Source organism: Phascolarctos cinereus, unplaced genomic scaffold (genome assembly GCF_003287225.1).
Source record: "Phascolarctos cinereus isolate Bilbo 61053 unplaced genomic scaffold, phaCin_HiC Scaffold_3;HRSCAF=262, whole genome shotgun sequence".
NCBI lineage: Eukaryota > Metazoa > Chordata > Mammalia > Diprotodontia > Phascolarctidae > Phascolarctos > Phascolarctos cinereus.
The window spans coordinates 23,851,920-23,873,686 of NW_027555736.1; positions in this window are offsets into that span (position 1 = coordinate 23,851,920).

Sequence of the window (21,767 nt, forward strand, 5' to 3'; positions counted from 1 at the left end):
CTAGAGTCAGAAAGACTTGAGTTCAAATATGTCTTCAGACATTAGCTGTGTGTGTGACCCTGGGAAAGTCACTTTACCTGGTTTGCCTCAATTTCCTCCCTCAGTAAAATGAGCTGGAGAAGGAAATGGAATTCAGGTTTTCCTGACTCCAAGTTTAAAGGTCTCAGCTTCAGTTTCCTCATCTGTAAAATGGGAACAATAATAGCACCTACATCCCAAAGTGATTATGAAGATCAAATAAGATCAGTTGTGTCTGACTGGAGAGGGGACAGATTAGAGGACAGGAAATCAGTGAGGACACTATTACAATGGCCCAGGTCAGATTCCAGGTCAAGTCAAGTCAACAGCATTAATTAAGAGTCAACCATATGCCAGGTACTATGTTAAGCATAGATGAGTATCAAAGACTGCAAACCAGGCAGCAGCTGTGGCAGTGTAGAAGAGGGACTAGATGCAAAAGATGGTGTAGAAAAGTCAAATGAAGCAGAGTTCAGAACCAATAACTGATCCTCGATGCTGGGCAACATATTGTTGCAAAAAGCAAGCTGCTTCCTGGGATTGGTGAATATGCTCATTGACTATCTGAGCCAGAAGGAAGCAGAGATCATCTAGAGAAGTAGGTCATTGACAAGTGGCAACGGCAATGGCTGTAGGATCAGAAGACCTGGGTTCAGATCCCAGTTCTACTACCATTTCACCTCACCTCCCTTGTTTGCTCACACAGGGAGTAAGCATGAGAAATGTTGCCATGTCTGCGGATAGACGGACCTTGGGAGGGGAAGTTTGGGAAAGAGCTGAGTCTTTCTTGGGACTTCCTTCTGCCTGCCTGGGTCTTCTGCTCCAAGGTGCCTATAGAGCCCATGGCCTTCATTGGTGTCTCCCTTCTCTGCCCCTCCACAGGTACCCCTTTGCCCCTGGGGTGGGGGTGGGGGGGAACTAGAGCACCACACTGCTGGCTGCAGCTTCTGGCATGAATTCCTTCTGAGCTTGCTCAGTAATTTGAAGATGATCTCTTGGGCGTGGCCAAGTTTCCTGGCTTAGCCAACAAGGCTGATATGAACTCACCTAGCTCACTGCCTTTTCCATTTAGTGTAAAAGCTTAGGAAAGATGATGGATTGGGCATTTGATCGCTTCCTTTAAGTGGGGTGGGGTAAAGTAAATCTCTCTCTGTCTCTCTCTGTCTCTCTCTCTCTGTTTCACCACACACACACACACACACACACACACACACACACACACACACACACACCCTTACACTGCGAGCCGACTCCCCTCCCAACCCCGGCCCTCCTTCTTTGTTTGTTGTTTGTTTTTCAAAGATTTCCAAGATCTCCACATCTTGACCCAGGTTGGGCTATCCATTGCTCCCTGGAGTTTCCATTCCTGATAGGCTCAGAAGCCTTGTTTTTGACCTGGTCTGGTTCCTCTCCACTTTCCTTCCCCTCCTGAGGGCTCATGAGATTGGTACCAGACAGTGCAGACACCTAATCTAAGCTTTAGCCATCCTACAGCTTAGACCTCCCTCAAGCCATCCCACCAGGCTTAGCCTCCTGCAGTAGCACCATCAAGCCTGGACCCAATGCTCTTGTTTTTATAGATGGGGAAGCTGAGGTGCTTGGAGCCAAAGTGACTTGCTTAAGGCTTCACGGCTAGTGAGGGGTAGAGCGGAGCACTGATCTTCTGGCTCTGTGACTTCTAGCCACACTCCCTCCATGGCATCTTCCTGTGCCTGAATTTCAGGTCCTGAGATCCATTGCAAGCCTAGCTGTAGCAAGCATGTAACACTATACAACACTAGAGGATGCTCTTTTTACTGCTTCATGAAGTACTTAATTGTGAAACATGGGATTCTCCCCCTGGGAACTGAATTCATCTTCTCCACACCCCTCAGACCAAGGCCACCTTCCCATCATTAGAAGATAATGACGTTGAACTTCAGCTAATCTGGGTCAACCTCCCACTGGGAGACACACTGGCGAGAGCCATATCTGCAATTAGGAGTCCCCAGAGTGCTGTACTTGGTACCCTCTACCTCTCCAAGGGCCATTTGTGGCGGCCCCCAGCTGCCCTGGGGGCTTCAGCTGATCAGTGAAGTGGATTTTCTCCTTCAGTTCGTCCTAATCAAGGGAAGGCAAGGCAGGCTGGGGAAACCAAAGCAGCCAATCAATTAGTAGAGATGTAGCACCTACTGTGTGGACACACAGGGAATTGAGGAGTTTGTGGCCCTGTTTTAACATGGGAATGAGCATCAGAGTCTGGATCTGTGATGTCACTGATTTAAGGCACTTCTAGAGGAGGAAACTGCTTCTGCCAGTGCAGGTCAAGTCAAGTCAATAAGCATTTATGAAGCACCCACTGTGTGTTGTCAGGCACTGTGCTAAGCCAGCTCTCAATAGTGAGTACAGACAAGATAAATACAGGATGAACTGGAGATAATCTCAGGGAGAAAGCAAAAAGGCTAATGAGACCTGGGACCGCCTCCACACTCCCTGCAGCCTTCAGTCTTAGAGAATTGAGGCTGAGTAGCTGCCCAGGGTCACATAGCTACTAGTAAAGGGAAAAGACACGATCCCAAATCATATCTTCTGACGCCAAACCCAACTCTTTCCCCTAACCCACATCCTGGGGCTCAATACATATTTATTAAGTTGAATAGGAGGATTCTTCTAGCTCTGTCCACACAGAGTTGTTGTTGTTGTTGTTAAAGCCAAACCTTCCTCGATCTCAGGGAGAGGGCCCCCTCCTTGAATCTAGCCCTGAAGGCCTGCCCATGTGATTAGTACTAGATGACCTTTACCATCCCCTTTAAGTTAATTGGTGGGTTGGTCCTTCTGTGTGCAAGATTCTTCTCTTAGAATTCCCTCAAGACATCCACCAGCCTTACTCTACCCTTGTAGCACCACCAAGACCAGCCCCAGGCCTCTTGATTTTATAGATGGGGAAACTGAGGCAAATGGCGACCAAGTGACTTGCTTAGGGCTTAACCTTCACAGTTAGTAAGGGGTGGAGTTGAACCCCTTCTGGTTCCTAGGCTACACCTAATATGTGCCAAGATCTTTATTAATAATTACCAATAATAATTAATTACAGTAATTAAATAATGATGAGGTATAATTAAATAATTTGTTGGTTAGATTTTTTAATAATGATATTTTAATGAAAACAATGTAACTGGGCTTTATTTTTTTTTAAGTCTTGGTTTAACATTTTGTGATGTGGTGATTTGGAGGTCTGGTTCAAAGTTCAGTTTATGATAATCCTTGGTCTTAATGGCTGTCACAGTGGGAAAAGAGACCTCACAAAAATTCCTTGATCCAACAGGCATTGTCAATGTTTACAAGCTCATGGTAGCCATTTTTCAATCTCAACTGCCAATTAGGTTGAAATTGTTGTTGAATTTTGACTAGTAAATTCTACCTTCCCTGATGTCAGTTGTTCTTACAAAGTAATCAAAAGGTGTTACATTTTTATATTTTTAACAAATGGACCCATTTAATTCTCTGAAACTCTTACTCTATGATCGAGACCTCAGTTAGCCATTGAGTTAGATGGAGAAGCCCCTCAGGCATTTCAGTGTAGGTTTGGAATTGATTCTTCTGTCTCACCTACTACTACTACTACTACTACTACTACTACTACACACACACACACACACACACACATAAAGTTACTGCCCTCCCTGTGTGTGTATATATAGCATATATACATACATACACACATATACATGTGTGTGTGTGTATGTGTGTATGTATAGAGAGAGACAGAGAGAGTGAGAGTTACATATACCCTGTATGTGTATGAGGATGGGATTGGGGAGAGAGAAAGAGAGAGAGAGAGAGAGAGAGAGAGAGAGAGAGAGAGAGAGAGAGAGAGAGAGAGAGAGAGAGAGAAAGCAGCAACTTTGTATGGGTATGCTTATATATATGTGTGGGTGGGTGTGGGTGTGTATCTTCATTCATTATAGGAATTCACTATATATGTATGTATACATATATAGGAAGGCAGCAACTTTGTAGATATATATAGATATCAAATTTGTAGATACAGATATTCACAAAGATGCTGCCCTCCCCATACATGTTTGTGTATATCTGTACACACACACACACACACACACACACACACACAGAATTATTGCTCTCCTTATAGGGAGGCCAGCAATTTTGCATTTATTTCTTTATTTTTTAGCTAGAAAGCTATCCATTAATTTATTTTCTGTGTGCATATTTAGAATGGGGTTGCACAGAATCATAGATCCTTCAAATTTTGGATGGAGCTGAAGACCTAGAGACTTGTCTCATATATTCTCCGTGTAACTGGTCATTGTACCATTTAGGCCCTTTCCATTCTTCATCTATAGAATGGATAAGCCCATAATATGAGAAGCCTTGATACACTCATTGCAAAGAGGTAGGAGTCAGAAGAGAAATGTGAGCTCTTGGGGCTGTTCTAAGAGGCACAGGAAGTGGTGGAGGAAGGAAAGAAACAAAGCGGAGAAGGCTGTGCATAGGCTATTTTGGGGTAAGAAAACATCTGGTAGGCCCCAAGTGAATAACAGCCTCAGACAAGAAGAAAAAGAAAATGGCGGCAGCAATTTCTCTGGGTGATGCTGGAGGGAGAAATCCACTCTATCTGTGAGAAGAATGTTATGAGTCCTCACTACATTTTAATTTGTAAAATAGAAAAATCATTTACAATCTGTTTTCTTGTGAGTTAAATGGGTGTGTGTGGAAATAATAGAATGGATGAGGAAGGTCTGGATCTGGAATTTTATCAGGATAGAGAGATCTCTCTTCAACTTGCAATTCATCCATAATTGATGGTCTTAATTTTTTCTGACATTGACAAATCAATTAACTTGGCCCCTTGGGCACTTCAGGGGGTTGACTAATCGCAGGCATGATTTGAACCCAAGATTTCCTCATCTCAAGGACTGCCCTGGATCCACCACTATTCTTTTTCTTGTTCACTTGTTTCACTTGTATGACTTGTATGTTTTCACTTTGTGATCCCATTTGGAGTTTTCTTGACAAAAATACTGGAGTATTTGCTATTTCCTTCTCCAGCTCATTTTACAGATAAGGAAACTGAGGCAAACAAGGTTAGATGAGTTGCCCAGGGTCACTATTCTACCCTGAATAAAATGAGACAGAGAGAAAGAAAGAGGGGTGGTGGTGGTGGTAATGAGAGAAACACACACACACACACACACACACACACACACACACACACAGAGGGGGAAGAAAGGTGGAGCAGAAGAGAAAGAGAGTGAGAAAGAGAATGATTCAAAAATTATTCATAAGAGATTTTGAAAGGCATGGTGATTTTTTTAAAGGTGGAGGGTGGGAAGAGAAATCAAGGACATTGTGTAGAGACCTTCTGTGTCAAACTTTTGCAAGAGGACAAGAGTCACATAGAATGGGCAGGCCATAGAATGGGTTGTGTTATATATCTTCCAAGAGATCTCTCCCACTTGATACCATCACATATCCATTTGAATATTGGGGAACAGAATTGTAACTAGCCATGTTTGTGTCCTAAGGCAAGAGGCATGAAGCACACACTCTCATATCAAGTTTTCACCACAAACTCAAAAGGAGAGGGAGATTAGCCTGCATGAGAGGAGACCCCCATACATGGAGAATCTGCTGCTGGGGCAGCCACTGCCCTGGGATGGGGTGGGAGACTAGGACCAGGCAGGTCAAGCTGTGACTAGGGGAGAAGTAAGCAAACCCCATTGGGTAGCTTCTACTTCTAATTTTGTTTACTAAGTAGGTCCTAAACTCAGTTGTTTCTGAAATGCAAAAGCTACCAGTGTCCCCTAAATTTCAGCACCCTGCAGGAAAACCCAGATTGCTGCATCCTCATTACAACTCTGTTGAGCTGCATTCTCTAGGGTCTGATCTAGGCCCATATATTAGCACAAATCTCTGAAACTCACTGGAAGAGCCAGTGTCATGGAAATATCATTATAGCCATGGAACCAGAGGAGAACATATCTGGAGCTGTAAGACATCTCCCCGCCAGCACATCTAGTCTAAACTGCTCAGTTCACAGATAAAGAAACTGAGGCTCAGGCTTGCCTGAGATCACATCAGTGCTCATGATGTAGGAGAGTGGGCATTTTGATGGTCTTAAGAACTGAGGTGAAAAAGAAGGCATGGGAGAAAAGAACCTGACTGAGTTCCTGAGTTCATATCCCATCTGTGATGCTGACCACATGAGTGAATTTGGCCAAGACTCTGTAGCTTCTCGAGCCTCAGTTTCCTCATCTGTAAAATAAAGAGACTGGATTAAATGGCTTCTAAATTCCCATGGTTCAAAGCTATATAATGGGGGAAACATTTTCAGCTAAGCCCTGAGATAACCAGAAAATCCAGTCAACTCAGGGAGCTAATTTCCCAAATAGACGTTAAGGTTTGAGGAATCATTTCTGAAGGATTCTTTCAGTTCTTAAACTCTAGAATTCAGCACTCATTAATAGTAGCAAATGCTTACCCCTTCACTGACATAAATACCCAACCACCTTGGTCTAAGGGCAGTGGATTTTGGCCTTATTTGGGAATTCATTGAGTGGGAAGGGCTACCTTAAGCTTTGATTAATTTTCCATTGTGTTACCCCTTATAGAATCCTGGGACAATCAGGGAATGACGTCTACTCCCCAATGGGGCTAATTAAAGCGGAAATTTCCACTGGCCACCTCCCAAGCCTATTTCTCTTGGAAAAACTGAGATTCTTTAATTGTTCAATTTTATTTGGGGACTGAGGGCCTAGATTCATGGTGGGAATCATAACATCAAAGGAAAAAGCATCTGGTAGATGATATTTGGGCTGCTGGATAGCTCAGTGGATAGAGTGCCAGCCTGGACTCAGGAAGATTCATCTTTCTGAATTCAAATCTAAACTCAGACACTTACTAGCTGTATGACCCTGGGCAAATCACTTAACTCTGTTTGCCTCAGTTTCCTCATCTGTAAAATGAGATGGAGAAGGAAATAACAAACTATTCTAGTATCTTTGCCAAGAAAACTCCAGGCGGGGTCATGGAGAGTCAGATATGACTGAAAACAACTCAACAACAACAAATGATGTTTAATCCTCAAACCTGGAGTCATAAAGATCTGGGTTCAAGTCCAGGCTCTTACACTTACTAGCTATGCGAGCACAGGCAGCTCTCTGGGGTTATATGTATAAAATGGGGCTAACCATCCCTCTGGTATACAGTTCACAAGGTAGGCAGGAAGATCAAATGGGCTAATGTTTGTAAAGTGCTTTGCAAATTTATAAGTGCCATCTAAATGATAGTTGTGATTATTATGATTATTATTAATCCCTAAAAATGTTTGGTACTCACAGGGCAGTTTGGTATAGTGGAAATAACACTGCTTTGGGACTTACGACAACTGAATTCATATCTCACCTCTAACACTTGTGAGCTGTGTGATTATAGAAAAGTCTACAGCTAGGTCCTGATTCAGGGGAATATGAAGCCTGTGAAGTGGCCACATGTATTTGAATGTGCACTATTCAAAGTTATATTTATTGGGGCAGCTAGGTGGTGCAGTGGATAGAATACCAGCCCTGAAGTCAGGAAGACCTGAGTTCAAATCCAGCCTCAGACCAAACGCTTGATACTTACTAGCTGTGTGACCCTGGGCAAGTCATTTAACCCCAATTACTTAAAAATAAAAAATAAATTTAAAAAATGTTTTTAAAAAGTCATATTTATGTAAGCTATGGTCATTGGTTCCAACCCAATGGAAAGTGTGAATTCGAATAATGCATCCACTTTACAGTATTCCTTATTTGCACCAATAGAAACATAGCTGCATTTAACTGAACTCAATAAGAATTCATTAATTTTTAAAGGAAGTTAGGTGGTACATTGGCAAGAGTACTGCGCCTGGAGTCAGGAAGACCTGAGTTCAAATGTGGCCTCAGACACCACTAGTTACATGACCCTGGGCAAGCCACTTACTTGTTGATGGCCTTGGTTTCCTCAAATGTAAAATGGGGTTAATAATAGCACTTCCATCTCAAAGCTGTTGTGAGGATCAAAAGAGATAAAATTTGCAAAGTGCTTAGCATAGTGCCTGGCATATAGTAGGTACTTAATAAATGTTTTTCCCCTTCCCCTTCATTTGTTGAGCAGCTACAGTATGCAAGGAAATTGCACGTCCAGGCTTACCTGAGCTGTGAGTGCCAGTTGAGGGGGATCGCCCCTCTTTCCCCAGATGATGGCTGGGCTGAAAGTAGGACCAGTGGGCCCAGGGTTCTGGTGCTTATCAAGGAAAATATCACAATTATCCCCACTTCATAGACCAGGAAACTGAGTCTCAGAAAGGCTTAAGAAAAACCAATTTCAGACAGACAGTAAGTGCCCAAGGTGAGATGCAAACCCAAATCTTCCTGACTCCCAGTCCAGAATGCAGTCCCCTACATCCCTTTAACTGCTAGAAGGCCTCTCCTTATTCTCCCTCTCCAAGGGGTTCTCTCCCTCCTGAAATGTTATTAGAGCATTTTGTCTGAATGTATCATTTACCCCATCACTCCTTGACTCGTATTAAACTCCTTTGTGGACATGTGTTTCTCCCCTCCCCTCAGCAGGTTATAAGCTCCTCAAGGGCGGGGATTGGAAGATTTTTTTTTATCTTGGAATCCTCAGCACTAGTACAATCTTACAAATAGTTGGTGCAAAATAAATGTTTACTGAATTAAGTTTTGTGGGGGAGATGAGATAGATGACTGATATCTTAGACCTTGTCCTCAGCTGGGCTTTATCTGCACAAAATTTTCCCTGAATGGGAAAGAACAATCAGTGATTAACTAAATATTTATCAAGTGGCTTATGCAAGGGGAGACAAAGATATTCTACTGAAGAAATTGAGGAGAGTACATTTTTGAGGTGGGAAATGACTTCTGCAAAGGTCTGGAGGTGGGAGATTGAACCAAGGCTTTGTTATTTCAAATCCAGTGCTTTTCCACAATTCCTCAGCTGCCTTTATAGACTTGAGCTGGAAAATACTTTATAGATTATTTAGCCCAAGGGTTCTTAATCTGGAGTCTGTGAACTTGGCTTTTAAATATAGTCAATTTTCGACATTCATTGGTTTAACTTTAGCACTTCAAGCATTCGGTGATTTTGTTAGCAGCTTCATTTTCACTTTCAGCTTGGCAACCACAAAGTGGCTGTGCATTGTAGAGAGAACAAAATGAGAGGCCTAATGTCCACACTTTTAGGGAGCAGCTCGTGTCCTATTACGTGCTTCACTGGTCTTGTTCACCCTACCATCGTAAAGAGCTTCCTATGCATTTGTTGCTTATTTTCATTGTTTTCCTATAACACTCAAGTATTGTGCTGCAGTTATACCCTTAAAGTATATATAGTACAAGTCCTCTGGGCTCGGAGCCCAAGTGTGCAAAGTCAGTGATGTGGTTTAGTGAGAAGATAAAGGTGTTAGGGGACGTCTGCAGCTGCTGTCAGCTTTGAGTTTGGCGTCAACAAATTGGTGATTCGTTATAGCTGCACAAAGGAGGAAAGTATTTATAAAAATGCTCGAGAATCCACTCCAGAAAGTTTATCAGGATTACATTATTATTAATAATTATTATAAATTAATATTATTGATTCCATTATGTTATCAGAATTAATGTTTCGTTAGAGAGAATTGTATGCAGAAAAGCATCTTTTCAACAATCTCTAGTGGAAGATTACAGGTTTTGATGGTTGTGGGAACCTAACCCCCTATTTTCTGTAAGTTCAATGTATCAGCCTTAGTGTTTTTTGACTATCTGCGCCATTTTGTTGAACCATTACCCCCATGAAAGTTGAGGATTGGCTGTATTTTGAAAACCACATTTTAATGTAATTGATTTTCTTTGTGATCGTGTATGTTCTATGTTATGCACTTAAAAAGAGAAGGGATAGGTAGATCTCAGCAGACTGCCAAAGGGGTTCAAGATACAAATCTAGTCTAATTCCCTTATTTTATATGTGAAGAAACAGATCTAGACCGAGCAAATGACTTACCTGAGGTCATATAGCAATTAAATATGTGTGTGTATGCGCACACACACATACATGCATGTACATATGTGTATACATGTGTATATATGTATGTGTGTATACATACATATGTACACACACACACACACACACACACGCGCGCGCAAGTATACCTAAGACTAGAATCTAGGCCTCCTGGATCCCAGTACAAAATTGCATAGCTGGAGCTTGGAAGTGGGCCCCAAACCTAGGCCCCTTGGCTCTAAGGGGAGTGGTCTTAGACACTGTGCTGCACAGCCTTTCTGGATAAAATGAGTGGGATAAATGAAGGAAAGGGTTGAACAAGATAGTCTCTAAATTCCTTCTAGTTCTAACATTCTAAGACAGGCCTTCTGTATATAATATGGTCATTCCTACTTCCGCACTTCTGCCCATGCTGTTCCTCCTGCCTATAATGCCCTTTCCTCTCTCCTCTCTACTTATCAAAACCTTCATGCTGTAGGGGGCCAACATCAATCCTATTTGCTCAATGAAGACTTCTTGTCTCTTCTTATGTAGTCTTTACTACACATCAATGTACAATGAGCCAATTAGGCAAAGAGCCAAAGCTAGAAGAAGCCTCAGGGAGCATTTAATCCAGCTTCTCCATTTCACAGAGGTGGAAACTGAGGCCCAAAGAGGTTAAGTGACTTGCCAAGATCACACAGATAAGAGCCGAGCCAGGACTTGAACCCAAGTCCCTTTATTCCAAAGCTATGGCTCACTACATTACACCTCATCGAAACTCCCTTCTACTCATGTGAGGGATAGGGTGCTGGGCTTGGAATCCTCTCTCTCTAGATCCCATGTGCATTTCCCATGCCATTGTCTTCATCAGTCCAGCTCCAATGGTCCACAATGCCTTAATTCTAAATACTAATGATTTAACGTGTGATGGATTTGTCTCCCCAACTAGACTGGAAGCACCCTGAGGACAGGGCATCTCTTCCCCCTCCCCCCATATGGCATACAGCAGGCACTTAGCAAGCACTCGTTGGTTACTTGGCCAGCAATATAATTTTTCAAGCACTTCCACTGGTATGGCCAAGGTCCTTTCTTTGGTTATTCACTAGGAGAACTCCCAGTGGCCTCCTCTCAAGTGAGGGCAGCCATGGTTGTCATTCATTCATCTCAGAACCAGCCAGAGAATCAATCTTGGTCCAGTTGCTAGGAAACCCCATCTTTGAAGTGGGAGTTCAGGATCAATCTCCTCCCGCTTTAGAGAACAAGTATTTAAGTAAATGACTTCCTCAGAAATATTGATTCATTCCAAAGACATTTAAACAATATGGAAAATGACTGGATTTCTGTGCGTGAGCCATGTCTGTCCACTAGTTTTTGAAAAGAAAAACACCCTTACAAATATGTATTTACACAGAAAAGCCAGATTTTGTTCGGCTGGGTAAATAGCAGGCTTAAATACAGTCTAAAGTTCTATTTATATAATGAACTCTCACGGTCCGTTGCATAAATAATGTCTTCAGAACTGTGTAAATATGCATTTATGTGTAGTTGCCTTCGTGAACTTTCACAAGAATTTTGGTTTTATAATTACACCAAGGCTGAGTTTATATTGGTAAATAAAGCATTGGGAAGAGGGGAACTCACTTCCTAGCAGAGCAGCATCTTAACCACAATGTGTCCTTTATTTATTTATCTATTTATCTATCTATCTATCTATCTATCTATCTATCTATCTATCTATCTGTTTATTTATTTTTGCTGAGAACACATTCTGAAAATGCTCAAGCTGTCTTAACAGCCTCAGAGTTTTGCAAATGGCTCCTTCCACTAGCTGGCCACTGGCTTCCCAAGTGATCTTGGACAATGGGAAAGCTCACGGCAGAGGAGGGATGCCCGCCAGCTTGGGAAAATTTTTCTGCAAGAACTTTTGGCTGCCTTAACTGCGTAAAGCAAATGTTTGTTTTCTGCGGCACTCCAATCAAATGCTTTTGTGTGAAAACACTTGCTAGGGAAACAAATGTTTGTTTTGGTAATCTCCATTTGGACAGTTGGAACATTCCCACTTAAGATATTGGTTCTCCGAGATAGATGTTTTCTTTGGAAAATGAGACTTCAGCTCAAGAATGTGACTTAAATCTAGCCAGCAAGGAAATGAGGTGAAGGTGGCCTCATCCATTCTCTACACCCCTTTCTCTGAATTGCTAGGACTAGCGAAAGAGTGAATTATTTTTCACTCTATCCTATAATGTTGAGTTTTAAAAACAATATGTGAGAAGTTTAAAAATTGCATTTCTTCCTAAAAGTGTATGAAAGTTTAAAATGTCCAAAACCAGCCCTTGAGAGACTATTTAATCTGATATGAATAATTAAGCACTCTTTTCTGATCGAACAACCCATGTGTTGTGAGTTATACTTTCAGGCAGGCTTAGTACAAACTGATCTCTGTTCGATAAAGAAAGATTCCTTCTTAGGAACCACTCTTGTCTGTCCATGCTACTAGAAAAGAGGAATGATGCAGATAAATGCAAAAGCCATCTTGGTTTGGGAACATTTTCAGTGGGGGCAGCCATTTTTAGCATCCTTCTTACAGGAAAAATTAAAGGCATGGACCATTAGAGCCAGAAGGAATCTTAGAGGTTATGTAGTTCATCCGTCATGTCTAGAGACTGAAAACTGAAATAAAGAGCAAATTATTGTTCAAGGTCATGCAATGAGTTAGGGGCAGAAATGGGATGAAAACCTAGGTTTCTTGGATTCCATGTCTGGGTTCATTGGGACAAGTGCTAACCAACTTTGTCTCCTTCACTTCACACCAAATGATGAGGCGGGATGGAGACAGTAAAGGAAATAAGTCTGAACTCTACATTTTTATCATTGAAGATCCTGCATCTAGAAAAGCAAAATGTGATTGTACCTAAGTCAGGCCTGAAGCCTAAAGACAGAAGGAAAGAAATTCAAAAAATTGATAAATCAAGTGCTTGTGGCACATTCATTGTCCAGGCTAAGCGTCTATTATTTAAAAAGAAAAAAAAGGAAAAAACCATATACTTTGCCTTAATTACAGGCTTTAGTACCTAGGAGTATATTTGAATTTCTACCATATGTTTGATTTTGCCTTATTGCATTTTTTACCAGGCTCAGCCAATACTTTCATGTGTTAACACTTGTTATTAAAACATAAGACTTTTATGACAGATTCAGCTTAATTTTCTGATTGTCCTTAGAAGTTACAGACACTGTGGCATCTTTACCTATTGCAGCATTTCTTCTAGAAGCTAGCCCTTAACTTGTTCTCATATTTACACATTGTGTTCTCCAATGCTTCTACTTCTACTTCAGGTTCAAAGGTATTCTTTGGGTATGTATTCCTAAAACTATAATGCACAAGCCCCCATCAGTGTGTTTACCCTTGATAGCTAGCTGGTAGATACAATTAGCTCAAAGCAAAGGCATTTCCTAAGATGGAATAATACAAACAGAAGCTATAAAATATTTCTTCCATAAACCTCTCCCACAAATATACATAGGGTCAATGGGAAGGAGGGGCATAGATGTAGAGTACCCTGGGAGTCAAGAGCACACAGGGGCAAATATGGCTAAGATGACTTATTCCTCTAATACTAAAGATTCCTGATGCCCTTCCCTTTCCATGGAAGGGAACTAATTCCCCTTGAGAATGGTGCCTCTGCTTGGTGGACTGCTCAGAAGGGCTCCATGTGTCTGTTTCTTTCCACAGCTGTATTCTTGACAGCCAGGGTGTTTTCTCTAGAATCCATAGGCATTTGTCTTCTCTGCTGCCAAAAGTCAAAGGTCAAAATCCTTAAAGCTACTCTCTCTCTCTCTCTCTCTCTCTCTCTCTCTCTCTCACACACACACACACACACACACACACACACACACACACACACACACACACACACACTCTTTCTCTTTCTCTTTCTCTCTGTGGTCCCTGTAGGAAGCAGTATCTCTTACTAGGTGAACAACTTCACTGTAAGATACCATGGCCAATGGGGATAGGAAATGAGAAAAAGAAATCTCTTTCCCTCATACACTCCCCTCTGGTAGAGACACAGGGGTAACTCCACAAAGTTGTCTCTTAGGGCTGGTAAGTTTTCTTTTTAAGAGACATCAGATAGGATGTGAATTTTCAGGCCACCAATGGGAAACAACTTTTCTAAATCCATATGGGAAACGCCATCACCCTTTGTAAAGGATACTAAGGCACAGACACATTTGCACTTTCCATTTTGTACATGAACACTTCTCTTTGTTACCTGTTCCCTTATGTAATTTCATTAATGAAGCTGGTGGGGGAGGGGAAAAGGAACCAATTCCTCTCCCAAACCTTCCCCTCTACTTTGAAATTCAAAATCAAACCTATACCAAATAAGGGTAGCCTTGTGCTTGACTGAAAATCAAGAGATTTTAGGCTGTGGTTCAGTGTTAGGAGAAGGGCACTGGATTTGCAGTAAAAAGCTTTGACTGTGTTCTAGCTCTATCATTTATTATCTGTGTGACAAATCAGTAAATAAGTATATAAATGAAAATAAGTAAGTACAAATGAAATAAGTACAAATTCACCTCTCTGGATCTTAGGCTTCTGTGTAAAATGAAGGGGTTGGACTGGATGGTTCCTAAGGTCCCTTCCAGCTAAATCTATGATCCTGAATATCTGATAATTTCATTTCTTTGGGCTTTGGTTTTTGTCGTTCATAAAATGAAGTGGACTAGATGTTCTACAAGGTCTCTTTTAGCTTGAAAATAATTTTCATCCTCGTTTAAATATTTTTTATACAAGAGACTATGAGAATTTTTTTCACATGAATAGAATCAGATAATATTTGAGTTCTTTTTTTTTTAATCCTGCTGAATAAGACCTGGGTTTTCAGTGCCAAAATATATGTGTAATTATCCCTCTTTACCCCCCAATATACATTTACTGTATCAACAAACCAATAACTGAACTGGAAATGTCCAAACCATTCAAACATAAATTACCAAAAGAAACATTTTCATGATCATGAGCATTTTTCAAATGGTATCTTAACCCTGGAAAAGCCTCAAACTCTACCTGGTCCCATTGTCATTTGGGAATGAAAAATCATCTCTCCAACATTCAGGAAGAAATAAACTTTTAAGTAAATAAATAGATAAGTAAATGCAAAAATATATATGAAGTAGTGGGGAATCACTAATGCCTAGAGAAATCAGGAAAGCCACTATTTTAAGCACAGCACCTGTTTGTAAGCGGTGCAGTGGATATGCTGAGTTTAAATCTGGCCTGTGACCCTGGGCAAGTCATTTAACCTGTATTTGCCTCAGTTCCTCATCTGTAAAATGGGGACACACCGGAGAAGGAAATGGAAAACCATTCCAGTATCTTTACTAAGAAAACCCCATGGACAATGTCCATGGGGTCATGTAAAATCCAACTTGATTGCACAACTGAACAGCAACTTGCTTCATAAATAGATGCCAGTGAAGTGTGTTGAACCAGGAGCACAATTTATATGAAGACTTCAAGAATGTAGGGGAAGACCACTTTGAAAAACTACACAACTCTGATTGGTGCCATGATCAAATGTGACTTCAAAAGACTGATGTTGATCTATGCCTTCCACCTCTTGACAGAGAAGTGATGGACTTGAAGTAAAGAATGAGACGTGCATTTTCCAGACATGGTCAACAGTCTGATTTGTTCTGTTTGAGTGTGGACGTGTGTTATAACAAGGATCTCTATTTGGGGGTTGAGTGAGTTAGTGGGTAAGGTTAGAGATGAAAAAAATAATTTTAAAATATTTTTAAAATACACTAAAGAAAATGATAGGCTATTCAGAAGATGACATGAAATGGGCAATTGTGTTCCTACCAGGTTAAATTTTATGTGATTTTAAAAAAAAAAAACCCTTTACATCAAAAGGTCAGTTTCATTGCAGTGCTCTTTTTATTTTCTTCTTTGTACATTGAAATGTTCATGGTTGTGAATAATAAAAAGACAAAAACAAGCTGGGGATATTTATTGTAGAGAAGGCTTAAGGAGTTTGTGACCACTGTCTTCAAGAATTTATAGGATTTTCATATTGAAAAGGACTGAAACTTGCTCTGCTTTGCCCCAGAGAGAAGAATCAAAAACCAAAACCAATGGAGGGAAGCTTCATTTAAGTTGGGATCAATGTGGGGCAGTTGGGTGGCACAGTAGATAGAGCACTGGTCCTGAAGTCAGGAGGACCTGAGTTCAAATCCGGCCTCAGACCAAACACTTGACACTCACTAGCTGCGTGACCCTGGGCAAGTCACTCAACCCCAATTGCCTAAAAAAAGAGTTTGGATTAATACAAGCAAGACTTCCTAAGCCTTAGGGCAGCTCCCACATGGAATGGACCGATGGGAGGAGGGGAGCAGGGATGATGAGGCAGTGAACTCCATCTCTGGAAGAGTTTGAGCAGAGACTGAGTGACTGTCAGGGATATTACAGAAAGCAATGGGGAGCATATTGATCCCCAAGGAGCCTTCTCCCTGCCTCCATGAAGCCTTCTGTGATTGTTCCCCCTACCCTTGTTAGTGAAGTCTCCCTTCTTTAAATTACCTTGTGTTTAATTATCTTTTTATATTACTCCCTCAGAAGAATGGAAGATCCTCGAGCAAAGAACTCTTTCATGTAGCACCATGTTTTGCACACAGTAGGTGCTTAATGCATGCTTTATACACTAGATTACATTGAAGAAGTCTCAAATTTTCTAGGTGACACTAAATTCCTTGAGGTCATTTTTTCCTCTATTTCTACTCCTTTTTTATCTACTCCAAAACAAACCAACAGACTAATTACTGAATGTCTATGTACTCAGCATAATGGGAGAGCTATGAAAAATGTTAAAAGTACTGAGCTTGGAGTCCAAGGTCCTAGGTACAATTCTCAGCTGTTGCCATGGCCAAACAACATAAAGAACTACAAAAGTGCTATTATTAGCAATTATTGTTATTATGTCGCTAGTTATTAGCATTGTTTTCCTCTTGAAATTACTTTGCCTTACCTAGAATATGTTTCATGTTTCCTTGGTGGTATACACACTGTATCTTGTCATGGAGCGTAAGCTTCTTGAGGGCAAAGACGATTCTATTTATATTTCTGTGTCCTCAGCACCCATCACAGTGCCTGACCCATAGTCTGTATTCAATAACATTTGTTGAATTGAATTAAGTCCCTAAGGTCTCATAGGCTCCATGTGGATCAGTTGACTCTGTGGTACGTAATTTTTCACAAGATTTAATGCTGAAGAGACCTTAGAGTTTTGCAGGGGAGGAGAGCTAAGTAACTGGCCTAAGGCCACCCAGGTGTTACATGGTAGAGCTGAAATTTGAACCCAGGTCTGACCTAGTACTCTTTTCACTACACTATGATGACTTCATGAAGATGGCCCCTTGATCTCTATGGTCCCATTACACAGAAGTTGTTAGATCCGACTAGTAGAAGGCAGACCTGGAAAAATGTAGAAATGAGGGTCTCCCATCATAATAATCCTTGACATTTTTATAGCACTTTCTTAAGTCACTTTCCTGTTGATTATCTCTCTAGGTCTTCACAACAAGCCTTTTGAAGTACATGAAACAAGGTTATAGCTTTAGAGACCAGCTAATCCAACTCATCAATTTTGCAGAGAAGAAAGCTGAGGCTGAAAAGGGGGGCAACTCGCCTAAAATCACACAGGTAGTGAAAGGAAGAGCCAGGAATGTGACCTAAGGACCATGAACTCCAATACAGTGCATTTCCCAACACAGCTCATTGCTTGTCTGTCATTCTCATTTCATTGCTAAGGAAGCCTAGGCTGAGGATGGCAGAGTTGGGAAGAGAAGGGAGGCCTTCTGATCTCCACCTCCATCTCATCCGTTGGGGCATTTGCTCAGCTCAACACTTCAATGCTCCAATGAATGCCTGATGTCATTCATGTGCATATGCCCTTCTCCATGTCTGCCCATCTTGTGCGATTCTTATCTGCGCCCTCCTGGAAGTTTTCCCCAACATGCTGGATGTCTTCCTTTCTCTCTCTTGATGTCACAAAAATATCAATGCACATAGGGGTTCTCCATTGATTATCCATCCCTCTCTCCACCTGTGAGGCCTGCTCATCTTTCTTTCTATCATACATTTCTTGGAAGACATCCTTTACCCAAATTCTCTCCCTTCACTCCTTATTTGGAATGTGTTACTACCTGTTCATACCCACGATACGATCATCAGTTTCAGTTCTTTAGAGACTGTCATGTTTCATGACTCACAGCCATATATCCCCTAAAATGTACTGCTTTTAGGTAGCAAGATGAGTCTGTTTCCAGGAGAGGTTTGTGTGTGTATTGGGGGTAGGGGGTGCACTAAAAGACCTTTGCAATTCTTCAAAGGCGATCCAACCTTTCTCTTTATTTTGTTCAATTCTGGGCCCAGCTCACTGTCCATTTTCGAGGTCTGCCCAAAATCTGCAGGGTGTTTGTCCAATTGCTTGTCCAAATATGGTGACAGGCATTGAACACCCATGCGTTTTCCCCCTCTGGATACATAGGACAAACTCTTCTGGGCAGTTACGGTTCATTCAGACTCTGCAGTGTTCTGGGGCTTGGCCCAAGCAGTACAAGGTCATTCAAGGACGGGAGTATCTGGAGGACCTCCCCATCGATGAAAATGGCTGCTGCCGTCTCTACTGGATTTCTTCCATGACAGTGATGAACATATCTTTGGCAAGGATACATGCATCTCTTTTATGCTTCACCTGATATTAATAATCACAGAGCTGTTGAACACTTTTCTGCTATTACATTTGTCAAGGACACTTATGTGATTGACGCATACATGGGAGACATCTTGTCAAAGGAGAGACATTATGGCAGCGTTTTGGTCTATACCAAATGCTTTTTGATGATAAACAAATGATAAACATGGTGGAATCTTCTATTACCTACATCTGTCAATCAGTTTTGTTGTAGTAAAGATGTAGTCTTCTGTGGAATATCACTTGCAAAACCTTGCCTATGCTCTCCTAATTCTTTTGTCAGTGACATCTTCAAATTGTATTTAAACTATTAACATAAAAATGTTACACAGATGGGAAAGTAGGCCTATGTTCTGGCAGTCACTGATGTTCTCTTGGTCATCTGTTTCGGTAATAATAAAGTCTGAGATTCTTCACACATCTTTGCTAACTCTCCCTCGTTCAGGAACTTGAAAATCAATCCTTTCATGCTCTCAAAGTTGTGTTGCCTCCAACACACACCTCCTTTGTATATACTCAGTTTGGTCCATCTGCTTTTCCCACCTTCTTTTTCTCCAGTGCCATTTTCATTTACTCAAGAAGCATAACTGAGTCTGTGATGTTAGAATTCAAATAGGATTCTACTGTGATAACTGATGAAAAGAATGTTATGAAAATTTTTGCAGATTTTTTCTATATTTTGTTTATTTGTTTTCTTTCTTCCAGTTTCATCCTTAGATACCCTTTTGATAACATAGCATAGTTGGGTCTCTTGCCAAACTTTCTTTAGACTGGTTTTTCCTTCCAATGCTTTTGTTTTATGAGACAATACTGCTTACAATTTTCCACACTCCTCAGTAAGAGCTTACGAATGAGTTTATATTCTAAACTGGCATTGTCTTTGACTGCCAGATCTCTACTTGACAAATAGATCAAGTGTTTGTTGATTGAGAAAATTTTTAGGGTCTTCTGGTTTCCTCATTATGGCAATGGTTCTCTGTTCACAAACGTTATAATGGGTGTCAATGTGCTTTCCTCTGTCCATTTTCCATTTTTCAGAGTCAACAATTTTTTAAGTACGATAGGTGTGGATCGTTTTAATTGCATACCATTTCCTTTTTTCATTTTTATTGTTCCTTTTAGTTTTGCACTCATCTGAGCCTTGCCCTAATAGGCTGGTGGCTTGTCATAGGCTCCCACCTCAATAACAAGCCATTTCCTGTTTGCTCAACCGTAATCAATTTCATTTTTTAATGCTGTTTGTGCTCACCATTTCTAGAGGCTCCTATGTCTTTTCTCAAAGTTTTAATGATATAAAGGAATAAGGCTTTTATGTAGTGTACAGATCTTTGGCCTTTCACATTCCTTTCTCATCATATACCATATTTTCCAACATATTTTCACCATGCCAACCTTTGCATTAAAGTCACTGAGTACCGTGGTATATATTGATTTAATTTGGATGGTTTTATTGAATTTTTCATTGGATTTCCCAACCTCTTCATCTTCTACAACAGATGTTGCAGCAGAAGATGAAATTATTTTCATGTCAGTGCTTTTGTAAAAGTTGATCATGAGCACCGCCGTACGAGATGGTCCAAATGCCCCATGAAATGATGTGGCTCCTCGTTACCTTTGAATGCAGGCTAAAACCAATTCTCTCCATCTGTTACCTCTCCAAGGAGAAGCTATAAGCCATTCTTCCCCTGAACTGCCATTTTTTCTTCGTTTCATGTATAGCAAGAATTTTGCTCGCACTTAGAGCGCCAAAAGCTAAATTAATGTTTCTAAACTGTCTAAGAGCTTGGTAATCCTTAGCACCCTCTGCCTCCTTTTCTGTCACTTTGCTCCTGTCAGTCCAGAAGGAGATGGGGACCACACAGGACCAAGGACCATTTTGTAGTCTTCTTTCTTTCATGGGTTACCATAGCCAGAGAATCCGTCATTCAACAGTAGGCAGTATGCTGGTGATGAACTAGCTTCTCCCTACTTCACTAGGATGGGCCTCAGAAAACAGACACAGTCTGTCTGCACCATATTTGAAGTCTATCCAGCCTGGTAAACTCTGCCAGAACTTGCTTTCCTCTGGTGTAGACTCTGAGAGTCCAGGGCCACCTCTATAATATGAGAAGGTGTCAGAGAAGGACTTTGTGAGTAGGGTGACACAATGTTCCATGAGGGCTGCTCATGAAAATGGGGTGTAGGCCTATTAGCTAATGCCTGGGAAGTGAAGGCTTTGACATGACAGATGTATTAGGACGTACCCTACAGCATCCTTCACCCAGGGCTCAGACCAAGTGATGATTCAATGCCTCTGATCTCTCTCCCTTTTGTACAGTACTTTCTTCCTTTCTTTGTGTAGCTAACTCTATTGCTTTCTGATCCCCTGTGCACCCCGAATCTCAAAACTTTCTCTCTTCTCTCCCCCCCGCCTCTCTTTCTCTCTCTCTCTCTCTCTCTCTCTCTCTCTCTCTCTCTCTCTCTCACACACACACACACACACACACACACACACACATGCATGATTACAGAGAGCTTCCCTAAAAAGGCAGAGTTTGAGGGATAGAGAAGAGGGAGATCCAATTTGAGGGGAGAACTGAAATAAGAGGAGAGACATAGGGAAGTAAAGCAGACACAAAGATGGAGGAGACTGATGTGCAGGAAAAGAAAACACAAAACGCTCCCATTCTCTTCCTGTCTCCTCTCCCAGTGTTCTACCCCCATGTGAAGAGAGGACTTGGAAGTTGACTTCCCAGATGGTAGGACAGTTTTCTTCTGACCTAGAATCAGGGAATGTTAGAGCTGAAAGGGGCTTTGAGAGTCATCTAGACCAACCTCATCATTTGAAAGATGAAGCAGCTGAAGCCCAGAGAAGGGAAGAGACATGTCCACAGTTCCAGAGGCAATGAGTGGCAGGGCCAGGATGAAAACCTAGATCTCCTGACTGTACATCCAAGGTTCTTTGCCATTTACAACGTGAAAAAGAGAAGCAGAGAAGGCACACAAATTTCTATA